Here is a 19,205-nt window from a genome sequence, read left to right on the forward strand (position 1 = left end):
CCATACCTGGAACTGGCTGGAGAAGTAATGCTCAGTTCGGGCATGGAATGCCATTGGATTAATCTGTCTTGGTTTGAAAGACAGGTGTCTGCTAAGGAAGGCAGGAGCCTCCCTTGGAATGGCAGATGCAACCCCCTTCCCTCCGAGTTATTATAATTTTGAAATCAAGGGGCTTTTTGGCAGAGATGTGGGAAATAGGAATATCAGTTCTTTACTATTATATATCTGTATGTGTATAACCAGTCAAACAAACAACAATAACTGTGGCAGTAACAGCAAACAATCACAAACCCAGTCCCGGCCTTCTCGGCTGTCGGGCCCTTTCCCCTCGGGTGCAGTTCCACTCGCAGCCGGCAGGGGCGCTGGCGGCTACCGGTGAGCAGGGCAGGTGCGATGGTTCCCCCGCGGCTGCAGGGGGCGCTCCGGAGCGAGCTCGGGGAGCACGCGGCACCGGTGCCCTGGGATCCCGGGAAGGGATGGGACAAAGGCTTCACAAACCCCTGGGCAGCCAATCCTGGTGTCCGGCCGGACGCTCGGGAACAGCAGGCTGGAACAGTAGGGACGAACACAAGTCCCGGGTGGCAGATGAGATGTATCCAAACGGGGAGCCCCCGGGGGTCTGGGCAGGCAGGGCGAGCACGGCTACAACGCAGTGAAGGCTCGAAGCAGCAGCGGGGCAGGGCGGCCACAGCCCAGCCTCCAGCAGGGCAGGGAAAGCGGGCTGGGGATCCTGGGGCTTCTCCAGCAGAAGGAAAAGCGGCTGAAGAAAACAGCTTCCCTCTCTGTCCGAATGCCGAGACCGACTTACCACACACCCAGGAGAAACAAAAAAGCAGCCAGCTCTTTTCTTTTTCTGAAGTACCCAGCCATTTGTTCCCCTAGCAACATGTATGGGCAAAATTCCTTTAACAGAAAAAAAACCAGGAGAGCTCCTAAAACCCCAACATCATCCCAGCAAACACAGGGAAGTGCATAACATGAGAGCTGCTCTCCGATTATGGCAAAGTGTGTTTTGATCAAAATGAAATTCATGTGAATAATTTACTACTCTAGAGATATACAAAATGATAGCCTTTTTTCCCATAGTGTTTAAGAAAATCTAATTTCTTTTAACACAAGAAATCAGGGAGTTAATTAAACCCATCCTTCACAGTGAAAGTTAAAACAGACCTTAATGTTAAATAAATGTACTGAGAATTGTCAGTCTTTGATTTTGGACAGCATTCCTCTTGTAATTAAATTTTGTCCTAATATAATCAGGTTACTTTTTGCCTCTTACTAAGATTTTAGGGACATCAAACACCCCTTCAGTAACAGGATTGCAGTGCTGGATCCATTTCACCCACAGAATTAGGCAAAATCATGTTTGGGCTGACAGTGATAGGGTGCCTAAGCTTCCTCCTCCTTCTCTGCGTGCTAAGAGCACTGCCAGGGCAGTTCCAGCACTGTCTGCACCACTGCTGAGGTCAGTGGTATTTCCAGGGACTGGCTTCAGAGGCTGGAGAAACTCAGTACCACATGACTCTCCTTCAGAAGCATCTTCTGAAGAGTAAGTGCACAGCATGCAGTGTTGAGGATGTGGAGAAGAGTCATTACAGTGCTGAAATATTACAGACTGCCCTGGTAAGTGGATGTGAAAGATCCCTGCCAGGAGATTTAGATCTTCAGAGACTGCCCTAAAATGAACTTGAGAGAGCACTTTCTGCAGCAATTTAATACTAACAGGATTTATGCATTTATTTTTAAAAATCCTTCTGCATGAAAAATTCCCGGTGCCTTAGCGACAGCATGTCAAGAAACCATCCTCCAGCTCCCAGGTCTCAGCCTCACTGCTGAGAAAGGAGTTTTGCAGGAACCCAGAGTCAATAATCCCAGCACAAAATGGGGTTGTTTGCCTTTTTTTCTGTAGGGACAACAGGAAAGAAAGAGGAAGAATTTGAGGAGAAGAGGAATATGGGAAGGCAACAACAGGTGCCATTTAAAGCAGAATTCAAAGTAATAAATAACATAAACACTAAGCTGATTACCTACGTTGGTGGAGGTAAATATGTTTATAGGAATGCAGAAAGTGGAATATGCCATCATAGAAATGCTTTTTCCTCACATGTTAAAAATAGTGAATATAATTACAGTCTCTTCATGGCAAGAGGAACTGTATATCCTTGGCACTTCTGACAATCCAACAGACATACAGAATCCTGAACCAGCAGAGATCTTTTCCATTATGCTTTTCCACTCCATCTGCCCTTCCTTCTCCCACCCATGGATGTGTGTTGAGCTACAGTGTGGTGCAGAAAATAGCCCAAGCTTCCCCCTAGCAGAGACCAGGCTTTCTGAACAAGCCTGTCCTTTGTCCCCAGTGCCGGTACTGCCAGCTCCTGCATTGTTACACAGATTGCAAAGGGAGGGTGGGCGGCCTGCGGGGGCCATACCCACCACAGCCATTTTATACTAAATCCTAAAGGTGTTGTCAGAGCATCCCTCAAACCCTGTCATTGCACTCCTACAGACTGCAATGGCTTCTAAATTATATAGTGGCTCCCAGGGTAAATTCCTTCACCCTGGGTTGCAGAAGCACTGCCACACACCATGCTCACTTTACAGCAGTGCTGGGGTGAGGGACGAGGCTCCTCATTGGCAGTGCCTTGACACACACCACTCCTCCAAAACACCCCTGATCAAGCAAGGATGTTCTCATTTTTTTAGCTAAAAGATAAATGAAATCTTTGTTCCACTGATTATGGCTATTTCTATTTCTCAGCTAGGCATCATGTCTTCATCATGAGCTTGACCCCGCTCAATTTCTTGTGTCAGCCACTGCTCAAGTTGTCCTCATGTTAGTCATGGCCAGTCCAAGCTTGGGACCAAATGTACACTTCTCTACAGACCCAGTTCACATGAATTCTATTTTTAAAAAGCATGAGAGATTCTCAAGAAACCAACAAGCTCTGCTTCAACACAGATTTCTTGTTTTAATAGAGATTGAATTTTTTTCTCTCAGAGACTTGTGGCAGACACAACAGTTAAAATATATACCTTTGCCAAGGAGAGAAAGGTCACCAGTCCAGACCTGCACCCCTGAAAGTGGTGCCAGGCACAAAGACCAACTTCCATACAATTGGGATAAACTGCCATGTCTCCTTCAAAGTGTGTTTTACATGAACAGGTAAACGAAATGCAGTATACTTAGGGAGGAAGAGATAGGGCACAGAAAAAGTAACTGGTTAAAACTTGTTTTAAAGCAGAGAAGAAGGTGGCAGCTTCTGTTGTCTCTTCAAAGTTTCCTTGTAAGACTATTCACCTACCTTATGTAAAAGGCATCTGTAAAGAATTCAAAAGTTTCCACAAAGATCCCTACAAATCTAATTCTTGCCTAGATGCAGAAGCAGTCTAAAGCTTCTTTCAGTCTATTCATTTTCTTGAAGTAGATCCAGATTAAAAACAATCCCTCCAAAGAGAAAGGAAAATCCAAGCACCTATTAAATCTATTCCCTCTGATAAATCTATCTGTATCAGGTGTCCTCAGTTCCCATAATCCCCATACTTCGGCCTGCCATTCAATAATTTTATTAAATGGTAACTTCCTAAGAGATTAAATGAAGATTTATTCTTTGACCCATATTCCTCTTTGCAGAAATGATAAGTTTCTGATGCTCTCTTGAGGCTGAATGGAGGTCAAAGCAATTGTAACTGATCCTGTACACATTTAACTTCTACAAAGACTCTTCTCTAATATTTGCTGACTGTGTGCACTGACACCCTGTGTAAGTCACCTGAAGGAAAGCTACCCAAGGCTTTAAATCTTTTGAACCATGCAGCCTTGTCTCCCTGCACAAGATGGTTTCCAGTGATGTTCAGTGCCACAGCTGCAAGTAGCCAGCAGCATCCCCTGCCCAGGGACCACCCAGGCACAGCTGCTGCTTTTGCACTTGCTAAGCACCTAGCCCTAATCTGTCTTGCTCTAAAACCTCCTCAGCTCATTCTACAGAGGCACTTTTACCTAGTCTGCTGGCTAATATTCAAAAAATTTGGCCGTTGTGGAGCTGGTGATAACTTGGAACAGCTTTTTAATGGCAAATGGCACTGTAGAAATTATTTACATCTTAAAAATTTTGATTCTTTCATGCTAAATATTATATTCATTATTCTTATATTTGCATGTGATAGCTCATTCTTTGAAATTACTTGAACAAAGCTAATGTCAAAATAGTTCAGGTCAATTCTCTTTACTCACAAATAAATATTTAAATAGTTGTCATTTCATTCACCCTGTGAATTCAGGGGACTTTAAACAACAAATTATTTTACAACAGGTACAATTGCTATTATTTTGTCTCATCAGTCTTCATACCAATTAAATTGACCTCATCCTGAGCAGCAAGCTCTGAAAACTTGGGCTGCTGTATACTCAAAAATATAGAGAATTTTAATTAGCCATGACATACCCAGCAGTGTCTGTCTGCTGGCATGGAGGAAGCTGCCTAGCAACAATGCAAAGAAATCCTCCAATAACCCCGGTGGATCACAAAGAGTCTGTTAAAAATGGTAATCTCTCTCATAGACAAGTAGAGATGGTTTCAATTAAGGACAGCAATTCTCAAATTGTTATTTATATGCAGTGAACTAAAATAACATTCATATAGTATAAATACAATGTGAAAAGGCCATGCAAAATCACTTAGGGATTTAATTTGCTGTACTTAATTTGATATTCACATCTGTAAGCCTCTTGTTTTGCTTAATAGCAGAAACATTCCAGCTAGGTCAGACGTACACTGGATCTCATACAAGATAGAAATCTCAGCAAATAGAGCTGGAATGGGCTCAAGGAGTTGTTTAGTCCATCCACAAGCACCAGGTCACGATAAATTATACATAAACCATTCCTATCAATAACACTATACTTGTTTCCCAAAACATGCAAACCTAAGCAGGAGACAACTTCCCTTGGCACTCTGCTCAGTTGTCTGACTCTCCCAAAAATTAGAAAATGTTGGGAAATCTCTAACATGAATAGAATAGAATAGAATAGAATAGAATAGAATAGAATAGAATAGAATAGAATAGAATAGAATACAGTGGAAAGGACCTTAAAGATCATCTAGTTCCCACCTCCCCCAGCCAAAGGAAGGGAAACCTTCCACTAGACTAGGTTGCTTAAAGGCCCATACAGCCTTACCTTGAACACTTCCACAAATGGGGCATCCACAGCTTCTCTGGGCAACTTGTTCAGCACCTCACCATCCTCACAGTAAAAAATTTCTTCTCACAGGAAACCTCCCTTGCTCCAGTCCTGCTGGCTGTAGTGGAGCAGACATAAAGGACAATACACATTCTTTTAGGAATTTCTGATGTACTTGGAAATGGCTACTGTGTATCAGCCTTCTATCAGATAAACAGCTCCAGCATTGCTCCAGCTTTCCTTATATAGCTCATACATCTTTACTGGCCTGCTTCCTATTTCTTTTGGATTCTTTCTCCAACTCCTTATACTCCTTCTTGCCTTGCATGTTGAATAATAGCACCCTCCCAAACAAGTTGGCAGAGATAGCTCTAGGTCTGTGGCCATCACTTCTCCAGGCATTGCAGGACACAGAGGACCTTTCTCTTTCCTTTCCCTTTCCTTTCCTTTCCTTTCCTTTCCTTTCCTTTCCTTTCCTTTCCTTTCCTTTCCTTTCCTTTCCTTTCCTTTCCTTTCCTTTCCTTTCCTTTCCTTTCCTTTCCTTTCCTTTCCTTTCCTTTCCTTTCCTTTCCTTTCCTTTCCTTTCCTTTCCTTTCCTTTCCTTTCCTTTCCTTTCCTTTCCTTTCCTTTCCTTTCCTTTCCTTTCCTTTCCTTTCCTTTCCTTTCCTTTCCTTTCCTTTCCTTTCCTTTCCTTTCCTTTCCTTTCCTTTCCTTTCCTTTCCTTTCCTTTCCTTTCCTTTCCTTTCCTTTCCTTTCCTTTCCTTTCCTTTCCTTTCCTTTCCTTTCCTTTCCTTTCCTTTCCCCCTATGGGTTCACATCCCTTCTGTTGCTGGTGCTGTTCATATCACTGATCAATCCTCATCTCTGGCCTTTCTACAGAAAACTGCACCAGCAGAAGAACAAGAGCTAGCAAAGGCTGGAGTTGCCCTCCCAGGGTGGACCCTCCCCTTGTGTGAGATCCCATTTCTCCCCAGCAAAGGGCAAATGTGGGGCTGGAGGCAACAAGACCCTGTGTGGGCTTTTGCCTCCAGCCCTGCAGTCCCACCTGGTCAGGCAATGGAATGTGCCCAGTCCAACAGCATTGTGCCCAGATTTGCATCCACTCCAGGCAGTTTCTCCTCTGGATATCAGGCACTGCTTCTTTGCCGATGGAGCCCTGGGGTCCCCATGGGACGTGTCCTTCCTGCCTCAGTCCTACAAAGCACCAGGACACCATGGCAGCCCTCAGCTGCTCTCGGCAGTGATGTCTGCAGGCAGGATCACCCATAAGCAGATTGTGGTTTCCCCAAAAGACTAACTCATTACAGAATTAAAATTGAATGCCTTTAGAGATTGCATCCTGGTAAAACAAAGTCCCTAGTTCCTCCTCAGGAACAATGAATCACGTTTTCCTTGATGAAACGATGAAAGGACTCAGAGTCTTACAGTGGATTAGCATAAACCTTTGTCCTAACTTGGCAGAGCTGGAAGTAATGAGGAAAAGAGTCCAAGAAAGAAATAAATAATGGAGAACCTCAGTACCTGGAGTTAAAACACTTAAAAAACAGTTAAAAAAGATTCGCTGCTCAACACAAGCTGTGAACCTCAGTCTTTAGAAACATACATTTTTGAATTCAGAACAAAATTCCAGAGACTTTAATTCCAACACTTTAATGTTGTTGACCAGACATTTACACTTTGTTGATATTTTTAACAGTCACCTGTCAACAATTAATTCAGCGCTTCGAAGAGGGGTGTCATTACGTAAGGTCTTGCTATTGGTATAATTATAAATGGACTTCACTGTTGAGTTTGGTAAATCAGGGTTCTTCTAATCCTACACAGCATGTGCATACTTTCTGTGCAGCTGCAAAGTCTGCATTAGCATGAAAAATTAACTTTCATATATATGTAGACATATATATAAAAATTTATTAGGGGTTCTTCCAAAACATACCAAATACATGAATATATACATATATATATGGATTTATATATTTTGGTCACATTAGGTAGTCAGTTTTCACCAAAAAAAAGTCTGGTTTTACTTATTAATGTGCCTGGTTTCTTAGCTCATTAGTTTTTATTCCTCTGTTCTTCTTGCTGGGAGTGGAGTTTTGATTGTGGCACATTCTAGAAGCAATGAGAAAATGTGATCATTCTCAAAGGTCTCAGTCAAATGTTCTGTATTACTGACACACTTATTGATCAAGTCCAAACCTTTAAATTTGACTACAAAAGGCAAAACTTTCCTACCTGTCACTCTTGTTTCTCCTCTTCAGGAAGGTATGCCTTGGTGTGCTAAATCTCAGCCTTTGTACTAACCAAAGTGGGTATTTCGGGGTTTTGATACAGCTTAAGCAATGGGTTGCAGACACATTTCTTGTATCTGCATATTTATTCCAGCAAGGGGAAGATTTATACTCAGGGGCATTCCTTTTATTGCTGGCAACATAATAACATTTGCTTAATTGTGTTTTATTAATGTTAATATACCCACAGGCTCAGACTCTGCCTGCACATTTTTGTAAATTGAATTAAAGAAAAGATGAATCAGAGTTAAAAGCTGATTAATTTTATTCATTTGCTTAAGGGGGTTTAAGTCAAATGGTCTCCACATCTATTTTTCTTTAGAGAACAGACTTTATAGCCATAGGGCTAAGAGAAACATGTCAGTAAGCCATTTTCATTGCCATGTGTCAAGGAGAGCTATTTAAAGCATTAAAAGGAGGGGACATTAGGGAGAGGTGCTTACCCCTTGCTCTGTACAAATGGCAAGGTTATACAGCCATGGTCTCTCCTGCCTGCTGCTGAGATCAGAGGGCTTTCATAAAGCATTTTTTAATGAAGCTTTCAGAACAGCCCCTGGAGCCTGCCGCTTGAGACAGGCAAGGACATGGGCACAGCACAAACTCACGATGTTTTAGTCCACACAAAATCCAACTTATTAGCAGGTCTGCCTCAACACATAGTGTAATTTAAAGACTGTTATTGTACTATTTAATAAGCTTTCAGCTAGTCACAGTAGAAATCAGTTCTTGAGATAGATTTCTCATTTGGAAATAAATATAATTCATTATAGACGCCTCCACTGGATGTATATTTATACAAAGCCTGGGCTGAAATATCAGCATGGATGTGGGGCTGTTCAGTAGGAACCCTACTCTATTTGCCAACTATTCAGAAGGATCTGGTCTGAAGAGACCCTGTACAAAAATATGTTGGGCATTTCTTGTAACCCTTCTTTCAATGATTTCTTCTAAATTTCTTATTCAAATCTGGTAGGTCAGAAAAGATAGCAAGGTAAAAATCTCAAAGGAAAAAGGATGGTTAAAATATATGCAAAAGTGACTGGCTCAAGCCCCTCTGTGTCTGCAGAAGCTACAGCAGATGTCCCTTATCATGACTGGGATATCATGTCAGGATCAGGATCTGAATATTTTTCTATCTGTTTTGTCAGCAAGGGAGTTGGAAATTAAAATCCCTAATCCCTGTGGGAAGGATTTCTACTCTTCCAGGTCCTGTGACCGTGGGATGGCCTGAAGAAGGGTTCCAGGTAGCATAAACCATCTTCACCACATGGTCATGGCCAACGCTTTCTGTCAGTACTCAGGTCACCTTACACTTTCCCTCCTGGTTAATCCTGATGCCTCAAGTGGCTCCCACCTCCTCTTCGCACAGCTAATGACATATGGATAATGAAAATGACCCAGGAGGAGGAAATGCAAAATTACTGGGAGTAGAGGAAGTTATTAATAGGCTCTCCAAACAACATGTGAGGGGTTTTGCACACTTTTTCACATTCCGCATTCCAGACAAACAAAATACATATTCCAGTAGGTCTTGCATGCTGCATGCACTTGGCAAATACTCTGCTCCATCCCGGCCCACGAGATCCCTCCATGTGCCCCCAGGCATAATGATCAAAGCGATCCACCAAGTCAACAGCCACGTTGAAATATGGGAAATTTGTGGCACAGCTTTATAGCTCAGGGTGGCAAGTTCCTCCCTTTTGGTCTCTCTGTGCATGTGTCACCAACACAGTATCCTGCTGGAATTTTTCACACCACTTGGATAATCACGGGTGTCTGCCAAGCCCCTAAATGAGGTCCCTGGCCACTAGTAGGACATGGGTACTCACACCATCCTGAGCATCCACACCATACCATGGACACCTCACACATCCATGATCACACATATGATGCTGGCTGAACTGCAGCCCAGAGCTCTTCATTTTGCACCCCCACTTCCACCCCCTGCATCTTTCACTGCTATATCTCTATTGCACAGACAATGTTCAACCTCGTGTTGCTGAACGAGAGGGATCCTCACCAGCACAAGCAGGGCTCAGGGCTATCTGACAGAGCTGTTCTCTTTGCAGGGGTACTGTGACATTTGATCAGAGCTTTGCTTTCCCTTCATTGTGAAGAAAATAAATTTTGCTTCTGTATACAGAGATTTCTCCCAGACTCGTAGTATTTTGGCCTGGTCTCTTCTGCTCAAATAATTGTAGGACAGTTTTTTTGTCCTCCCTAACTAAGCTAAGAATCTCAAACTGCTTGCTCTTTGCCTTCAGAAATGAAAAAAAAAATACAAATGTTTGCACATGGCTTTGGTTTCTCTAACTTAGCATAGTGTCTATTTTAGTCTCTGGGTATCTGTTCTGTAAATAGGGAAAAGTAGACTTGGTTAGAACTTCTGAAAGTGGAAACAAAGTATTAAGGGTCAGTCACTTCTGAAGTGCTCATTTTCTATTAAAACATTCAGTTAGGCAATTTTAAAGAGTAAACAGACCAGAAATAAGTTTTTTATTCTTCAGCACAGAGCTACACACTATGGAGAAGACTGAAAGCTATGAATTTGCATGTTGGGATTGGTGTTTATGGTGGTGACTCTAAACTGTGTTGCAACACTTGAGTGCTTTACTGATTTGAATATTTCTGATAGCAATGCTTGCACATCAGAGAAGCCTGTTGAGGGTGAGGAAGCATGCAGCTTGATGGCAAATTCAAAATAATGAACAATGACACAGATAATATAATGTATTCAAAACATTGTTAATACTTAAGCTTTCAAAATACTTCATAGTTAAGAAAACTTGGGGAGCTCTGATTTCTGATGAAAAGTATCAATAAATTGAGATTAAAACACTAAACTATTATTCTCTGTTGCTCTCTGTAGAGGACTAAACTGTTGTTCTCTGTACAGCATTTCTCTAACTGTCAAATTTAGAGTAATTTTTGTGTAAAGGGAGTGAGATGTTTAGGGTTCCTTGCCTCACTTCTTTTTCCCACTGAAAATATCTGAGGTGGTGTAAGATGTGAAATGCATATCCCATACTTATGCATTTTATTTACTCGCTGGGATGGATGGAACTTTGACACTCATAAAATTGATAGCATGAAATATTCCGTGATTCCATGAAATTAAAATGTGGGACTGTCAGGCTCTGAGTGAAAGAAAAATGCAGCTGTCACTCACGTTCCTGTCCTGGCAGGATGGAAAACCTTTGGAGCCTGTCACAGCTGGATGGGGAGCTGACCTTCTCCTTCCTGCCATTCAGCCTGCTGCAGGCAGCAGCACGGAGACCTCTCAGAGCCATGAAGGGTTCTCAACACCCACACAGAGAAATATGTGGGATGTCAGGATGGCTGGTGCATCCCTGTGCTTCTCCCAGGAGACACAGATGCTTTTTAGTTTTCTTCCATGCTCGAGCCTGGGGGAGTTAGGGATGGAACAGGAGAAACAGCACTCTGCAGAGGGCTCCTCCTTTTAGCCCTTTACTGGCATTAATGCAGTTGTTTTTCTCCATAATATACAATGCAGAATAAAGACTGATGATCACAAAAATCCTGTTTTTAAAACTACAGCAGAAGCAGTTACTTTTCAGAGAGGTCTGGGCAAGCATAGCTGTTCTCTGGGGCTTCTGGCTGGTGGGCCAGGTGGAACCAGGCTGTAAGCAGACACTGCTCCTTTGATCTCAGTGAGTGATGCTCTTCCTTGTACTCCTGCTGAGCTTGGCCTGGAGTGCCCAAAGCCCTACAGGAGCCCATCAGCAGCCTGAGAACTTCCCAGGCCCGCTGGAGACCCCTGAGGATGCATTCACAGGAGGAGCCTCACTTCTGAACTTGCCCTGTCAGAAGGAGAGAAATGGCTGTCATTTAAAAATAGAAATAAAGTTTCTACACATCCCAGGCACACAGCTCCTGTTTGCTTGCTTAAATTACTTCCAGCTGAAGAGGCAGTGCCCCCAACAGCTCCTGAGTGGTAGGAACTTTGTGCTGAAAAGGCCATGCAAGCTTTGGTAATGTTCAGAAAGATGCTTTAAAGCTAACACAGATTTGCTGTCTCGTAGGGAGACCCCAAAGTGCTCCTTTTGCAAAGGGAAAAATGTGTCATGACAGGACTACTGTGCACACTTACAGTACAAAGGCTGCTCAAAGAAAGCACAAAGCATATGCATGTGTAGGAGGAACCCAACTCATCTGCAAAGCACTGCCACACTCTTCACTGGATCACACCAGAGCAGCCAGTCATGGTCTTTGGAAGGGTCTGCCCCATGCAGGAGAGGTGTTGCTTACAGCAAAGGCTGGCAAAATAAAAACAATCAGCAAAACAACAGACTCCCTGAATTTACATTAACTGAACTGCAGTCTTGAGGGGGAGTTATCCAGTCTCACAAGACTGCCTTGTTTGCTGTTGAATGCTGGAGAGCTCTGATCCAGAGATCCTCCTCCTGTACCTTCAATCCAATGTGTTGTACCATTGGAAGAACATGAGAAACAGTGCAAGATCCAGCTTTAGACATACATGTCTGTGTAACACACCAGCAGTGTCTCTAATAAAATGTCAGGAAAGGGTCTCTGAGTACCACAAGAACTACACATGGAGTATCAGTTTCCTTCAGCTAATTTACCAAGGTGTATATATATGATTTGGGAGCTGTAACCTTCATCTGCACATCACATTATTAATACACTGTAACATGTGATCTCATAAATTCCCTGGAAAAAAACTTTGATCAACTCTGGAAAGCACCTCGTCCACTTTTGATATTGTAAAATACATTTTACACAGTTATTTTTAAGACTAAATCTCAAAAATTAGATTTTACTTATATCAACAAACCCTAGGCTCTAGTAACTTACTATTAGCCTTACAAAGTAACTGTGTACATACATATTTTAACAGGTCAGTTATGCCAGTTACTTAAATGAAATATGACTGGAATTACTGAAAAAACACATTTAGATTTTCAAAATATTGCAGACTCAGGAGAACTTCTCAATGTGGTTATGAATAATCTGTTGATTTTATTGACTACAGCATATTTTGTTGACTTTCAACCACAAACTGGTAAGAAGGAGTTTCAGAGGTCAGGAACAGTTCTCACTGTTTTGCTAAATGTCAGAGAGTGTCTAGTTCATGCTTGTCACTGGAAAACATCCCTTCAGAAGTGATGGTACTCATTATTATCTTCCATACTGGCCTGTGCTGGTTGTTGGAGGAAAACACCTCACTCTGAAATACCCTTGACCTTGTACAAGAGTGGCAGGCAACAAGAAACTGGACTAGTTCTACCTATGCTTCACCTCTCCTTGCATACAAAATCCTAGGTTGTCACCTTCCCTGGAAATCCCTCTTAGCAGTAGATTAATATTATGGGGAAGTAAAGAATTAAATTACCTAATTCAGTTTGAAGACTGACAAAATATTTTTTCAAAACATGAGACACATGTACTGAGCTCCAGGACTTCCTCCTTGCTTTCCTCAACCTTGCACAGCTTTCGGTCTTTAGACAAGACCCTCATTTTAGAGTGAGCATGGCTTTAGGACACATCCTCACATACCAGGTTTCTCCCTGGGTTTTTGGCTAGGTTCAAGTCTTTCCCACTCCCCTGAGAATTTAATGTGATGCAACAACAATTCAATGCACCATTATAATTACCTAGTTTGAATCCTTTTTCCCAGTACTATTGGCAGCTTCCATCTATCTTCAGGTACTACTGTCCCTTGGGCATGCCAAAATGGAGCCATTGTCTGGAGAGAAAATAAACATTTCAAATAATTGATCCAATAATTTTAGACAACTTGATCATCCATTGCAAGGAAATACTCTCTGTCTTTTGTCACAGTCAGGTTCAAAATCATGTGTGTGCTGTTCTAGCCCTGTTACATTTCATCCAGCCATAAGCACTGTCAATCACAGTTCACACTAAAACATGCAGAAGAATGCTGCAAATTGTTTGTTACCAGCAAGGGAGCAAGCCCAGCCTGCTGGCAAAAGAGCATGGAACAGGAGAGACAGCCCCTGCTCCTACTGCTGGAGGGCTGCACAAATGAACGTCATCATCTCACCATGACATGCCTCTCATGTCAGCAGGCACAAAGAAAGCTTGTTACTGCAAATGGCACAGCTAAGGAAGGGCACTGCTGGGAACAGAGGCTGGACCTCTCAGCAAAGCCTATTCCATGCTACCAACCTCTTCCACATCACAAACTAGCCAAGTGCTTATTGCTTGCTCCACTTCTGGCCCGTTGTATGCCTTGGCACTCAAAAAGAGAACAGCAATTAACAGTGTGAAGACAAAACTGCAGTATGTATCTGCCAGAGATGAAGCTCAGTCTTGTGCAATGTTGAGTATCTGTAATTTGTGCTACAGTCAGCTGGGTTCATGGAAGTTCAGCATCTCCTTTTAAGGATGTAATAAACCACAAAATAAATACTTAACTAGACAAATCTAATGTGTTAGCTGGTGTCCCAGCTGGCGGTATCCCATTTACCTTAGATGACGTTCTGAATATATTACCCTGTTCTAGCACAGTAACATTGATCTGATGCAGAAAACTCCATGTGAAAGTGGGAATTTGGGCCTTTCATCAAACTAGAGTCCTTTTCCCAAACATCGTCTGAAAAAGTCTGATTCCAAGTGTAGGGACAGGAGCCACAGGAAGAAAGCATTTTCATTAACAGCCTGTTTACACACAGAATTCTCCATGAGATGTTCTCAGGTAAAAAACTCTGTGCTCCATGTAGTAATAATTGCACAAAAAATACAGTTTTTTGAATGGATTCTTAAAGATAGGTGAAAAAATCCAGATAGAGCTACTAACTAATTAACTAACACCACAGCTCTGTGACGTGGAGCCATTCAGCCCAGCAGGGCACAGAGTGCTGCCAAGGGTCATCATAATTAACTATTTCATTAACAGCCACCGTATGAAACACAAAGGGAGTGAGGTATCATTTTGATGACAAAAACAGATGATGTTTCAGAGAGAGAAGCACAGTGTGTAAGCAGATGATCGGAGCTGAAATTCCAGAAAGGATACACAGATGTGATGTCTGAGTCAGAGAAAGGGTAATGTTTTCCACCATACCTCCAGCTCTGTCCCACAGTAGCTGTCAGTAGAGACTTGGCCTGTCCCACCAGCGGGTAGTTACCCAAGATAGGGTTCTCAAATATATTATATCAGAGAAAAGCAAAATCCCAGCCCATGAAGAGGCTTGATGCCCATAAGAGCAGCTTAAATCACCTCTGCATGGTACAGGTATGTCACCAAGTGCCACTTCAGACAGGATTAGCAAAGAGAAAGACTTACTTTCTCACAACACACTTAATCTCTGTGGCTGAAAGCTTATGAGACAATTTACAGGTCTTTGGCTCAAAGAAGGCTGCAGATTTGATATACACGAACTCTTCTTGTCTGTAGCACTCTGATTCCTATGAACTGATGCCTGTCATTAAGGAATAAAAATCCCCCAGACTACAGTTTTCACAATTCTTTGTTGAGTTAATAAAGAAATAAATGGGTTTAGTAGGTGCCTTAGGAAGCAGAGCTGAATGATGGAGTGACACTTATGTGGGTTAACAAGAATGCCACCCGAAGGAGAAGTGCAGTAAGCTATGGAATACACTGCCATTCACTCCTTCCCATCATCTTTTATTCCTGATCAAGTGTCACATAGAAGAGGGCATCCCTAATGTTCATAATCTAAACCTGATTGTTCAGCCCATGCATTAAATTGATTCTGCTGTACAGAAGAGACAGGGATGGCTGCCAGGCAGGCTTCCTGCTGGGATAGAAACAGAGCTCATCTCCAGCCTGGTTTGTCTTGGTGTCACAGGGCAAGCGGAGAGGTAGCATGTTGCCCCTCCATACTGAGATTCCTCCATCGCTGCTCTGAGAGAGAGACCTGGCTGCCAGGCAAGATGCTCTGCTCTTCCCAAATACACTCTTCACATTTCTTCCCAGCTGGACAACATGCCATATGAAGTGACCATAGAGAATGAACTGGTTAGTACCTGTAGAGGCTTCTGCTGCTTAAAAATAGTGCAAACTCAGGCAGATATGTACTCTGCTGTTTGGCTTCCTGCATGTAATTTTCTTTTGCTTGAACTGTGGATTCAGACAGATTTGGTCTGATCAGATTCTCAATTTTGGGTAGGATATTCATCCTCTAATTTATTTTCTTATGTTTAAGTGAGGAACTCTAATTTGAGTTTTTCCCATGTTATGTCTATTAATAATATTTTCCTCTCAACATCTATGCCCCCTGATCACATACATACGCTTTGCAAAAGCCTGATAACATCTTTATTCTTTGCCATGGAAGCATGCTACCAAACAGCAAAAGGAAGATTTCCCTTGAATTTTCTCTTCTGCACTAAAATCCTTAAAAAAAAAAAAATCCAGAAAAAATAATTTTCCTTTTTTCCTTTGTGTTCAGTAGTGTCAAAACAATGACTGTGTACCTGTGGGGCAGCAGAGCTCTGTGACAGTAAATAGGCAGAAAATGGTATTTGGGATCCTTTAAATTGAAATCCCAAATCCCCAGCAGTACTGAAGGTTAAGCTGCTTTGAGAGTCACTTGGCAGATACAGTAGCTTAAAATACTCTATATAGGAAGATGTTAATTAACTTTTCAAAAAATATACTACCTTGCAGGCATTTCTTTGTCATTGCCAGCTAAGGACAGTTCCCTGCCTGGCTCTGCGGACCATATGCAGGGAAACAAGCTGCCTGTGAGTATCCAGGAGTGCGAGAGGGAAGGCAAGGAGCCAGGCGACTGCAGCTCCCCACAGCCAGAGTACACCTCACTCCGTGGCTCCATGCTGCTCATGACACTGGGAGGCACCAGGGCAGATACCAAACCAGTGGATGCTTCTCAGTCCATTGGTCTTGTTATGGGGAAAAGCAGAAGGGAGTGGGAAGTCAGGAAAAGATGGGAAGGAGGAGAGACAGGCAGTGATGGCTTAATTTCTCTCTTCTCCAGATACATTCTTTACAAACAGGCACGGGGAAGCAGAAGTACGATGAGAGCAAATGTCCTGCAGACCTCAGTGCCGGGTGAAGTTGATGATCAAGAAATATGGCAGGGGGTCCTCCATTTTTTAAGAAATATATTTCTCAGGCCCATGAAAACTAAGAATTTGTCAGAGCTCTGGGTCAGTGAGTAGCTGCCCTTTGCTGCTAGCTCTGCTTTTGCATTCCGGCCCACAACTGTTAATACTATACTGCATTTACATTATTCATCCATTGACAGATGTGGAGGCTGAATATGGAAATGTAGAAGTTAGGAAATAAAAATTATTTTTTGAATTGGCTTAAAATTTTTTTTTATTTATCATTTTTGTACAGAACCTTCCTCATTAAATGAAGGAAAGAAAGAATTACACTTTAGAAAACAGTAAGTTACAGTTCAAAGACCCATACACAGAAACTTAGATGATATACAACATATATAATTTTAGAATCCATCCAGTATCCACTCTGGGAAAAAACAGCTGAAAAACAAACTCATGTGTGACTGGATACAACCACTACCTATAGGCAGCCATTGATATTTTTAGTAGTAACTAATGAAAGTCTCCCCTTGATGCTATTGCACAGAACAGTCTTCTTACCTAGCCTCAGAGGCACAAGGACCACAGCTGCCAGGAGGCTGCCAAGGCAATTTGCTTGATGCAGAGTGAATGTTACATGCCTGCGTGCACAAGCACACATGCACTCAGCAAGCTCGTTGGGCTTAGCTGCAATTAGGAACAGGGGCAAACTTGCTTGAAATATATTTATTTTGATTAAAGGCTTTCATTTTACAATATCTCCGCTTCTTTTTTTATTATATCATCACCCAGACCCTGCTACTGGACCATTTAATCCAATAACCTTCCTCTTGAAAGAGTTCAGCATCAGACACGATCTCTCAAATGGGCAGGTAGGGATGCCCTGCCGGAAGGGGCACTTCCAGTGCTCAGCAGCTGGTGTGGGGACAAGAGGTGCCAGACCTTACAGTGAATTACATGGGTGTATGTCCGTGCACACATTTGTCAAAACAGGCAGGCACAGTGTTTGCTATGATTTCATAGCAGCTATTCAATAAAATATTCGAATTGCTTAAAAGGAAAATGAGAGCAAAGGGATGCACTGGGACTTTTCTCCTCCTTCCCACTTCCCTTCTGCTCTATTGCCCATACACTGTGAACACTCTATCTAAACCTGCATAAACCACCTACAGGTGCTTTTCATCAACAGCACAATGCTACAAATACACAGTCAGATTGGGTCCTGTATTTCTCATCACTTTTTTGGACATATAATGCATTGTCATACTCCATTTCATGAAGGTTGGATGTAGTTTGCCTCTCCTTGTGACCTGTTCTATGCATCCTTACTATGTCGTTCTTCGTGCAACTCACATTTGAAAAGTCCCATTTGGTTCCACAGAAATTTCTCCAGCCTTTTATATAATTTTTCACCTTCTCCACTGCAAATACCCAGAAGGGTTTGGCATGTTTTTCTTGAGGACTACCAGAACTGAAACAAGTGTTCTAGAGAAAGGTGTCCCATGAATTTAAATTTTGCTTACTTTTCTAATCTTTTTTTTTTTCATCAAGAGCTAGATCCAACCCAGTCCTACTAGTGGCAGCATTTATAAACTATATCATCCCTACTGATGTGCAGTGCTGCATATTTGCATGCCCACCTCATGGTTATTAACTTTTGGGAGAGTGTTATTTCCACTATCCAAAGCCTTCTGGTGCACTCAGACTGTCAGATTGTCCTTCTTCCCAGGAGGAGTTGGACACGTCTATATGTATGTGTCCTACCCTGTCCTTTAGCACAACACCTTGAACCATGACACCCAAAAATCAAATACAAAAATGGTAAACTTTTAGGTAGGTTTTAGAACCTACCTATACTAACAAAGGCTTTTCAGCAAAAGGGAGGATACATGGAAAGTCCATCATTATCCTGCTTTATAGAGATATAAAGGATATTGTTTTTCTTTCCTTCTCTTAAAATGTTACCAGAAATTTAAAATCAAAATAACCTTCAAATGTTTTAATTTTAAGTTTGCCAGATTTTAGAATACAAAATATCACAATCACATGATGACTCTTGCAGATATGGGCAGGTTATTAAAAAAATCAAAATTAATAGATATTTCTCCTTAAGAATATTTTTGCCTAACTGGTATTTCAATAGAACTTGCAGACAATTTTTTGTGCTGTAAAATGCCCACTAATTACCATGGGCCTAAGCCAGCTTCAGAATAATTGGTGAGATTTGGAGATCAGCAAGATGAAAACTTGGTGGCTATTTGCATATGTCAGAAACTAATGTCATGTATCTGGACATTTAGCAATATGTGTTCTCTGCAACTGCTTCTGTGGAGAGAGGAGGGTGACTAAGATATAAGCCTTGTAGAAACCCTGAAGTGCTTCACCTTTCTTGGGAGACTGTACTTGGAAGCTTCAAGCTGTCACAGTAAAATCTGAAACTTTCCCTACATTTAAATTTGGGCAGACAGTAGTTACAGCATCAGGAATATTGAAATGTTGGGACATGAGCACAAATGCACAAACTCCAGGTTGTTTTTATTAGGAAATCGCTGGAAGGAATCATTGCAGTTTTATGAAATTTTGGAGTAAAACTGTGAATGTTTCTTACATTATTTACTAATTTTGGTAACGTGATGAATGCCTTGAAATCTTATTAAAATGATGGCAGTTTAGACTTCTTAGCATTACTCAGGATC

The sequence above is a fragment of the Aphelocoma coerulescens genome, chromosome 2 (assembly GCF_041296385.1).
Source record: "Aphelocoma coerulescens isolate FSJ_1873_10779 chromosome 2, UR_Acoe_1.0, whole genome shotgun sequence".
Classification (NCBI taxonomy): Eukaryota; Metazoa; Chordata; class Aves; order Passeriformes; family Corvidae; genus Aphelocoma; species Aphelocoma coerulescens.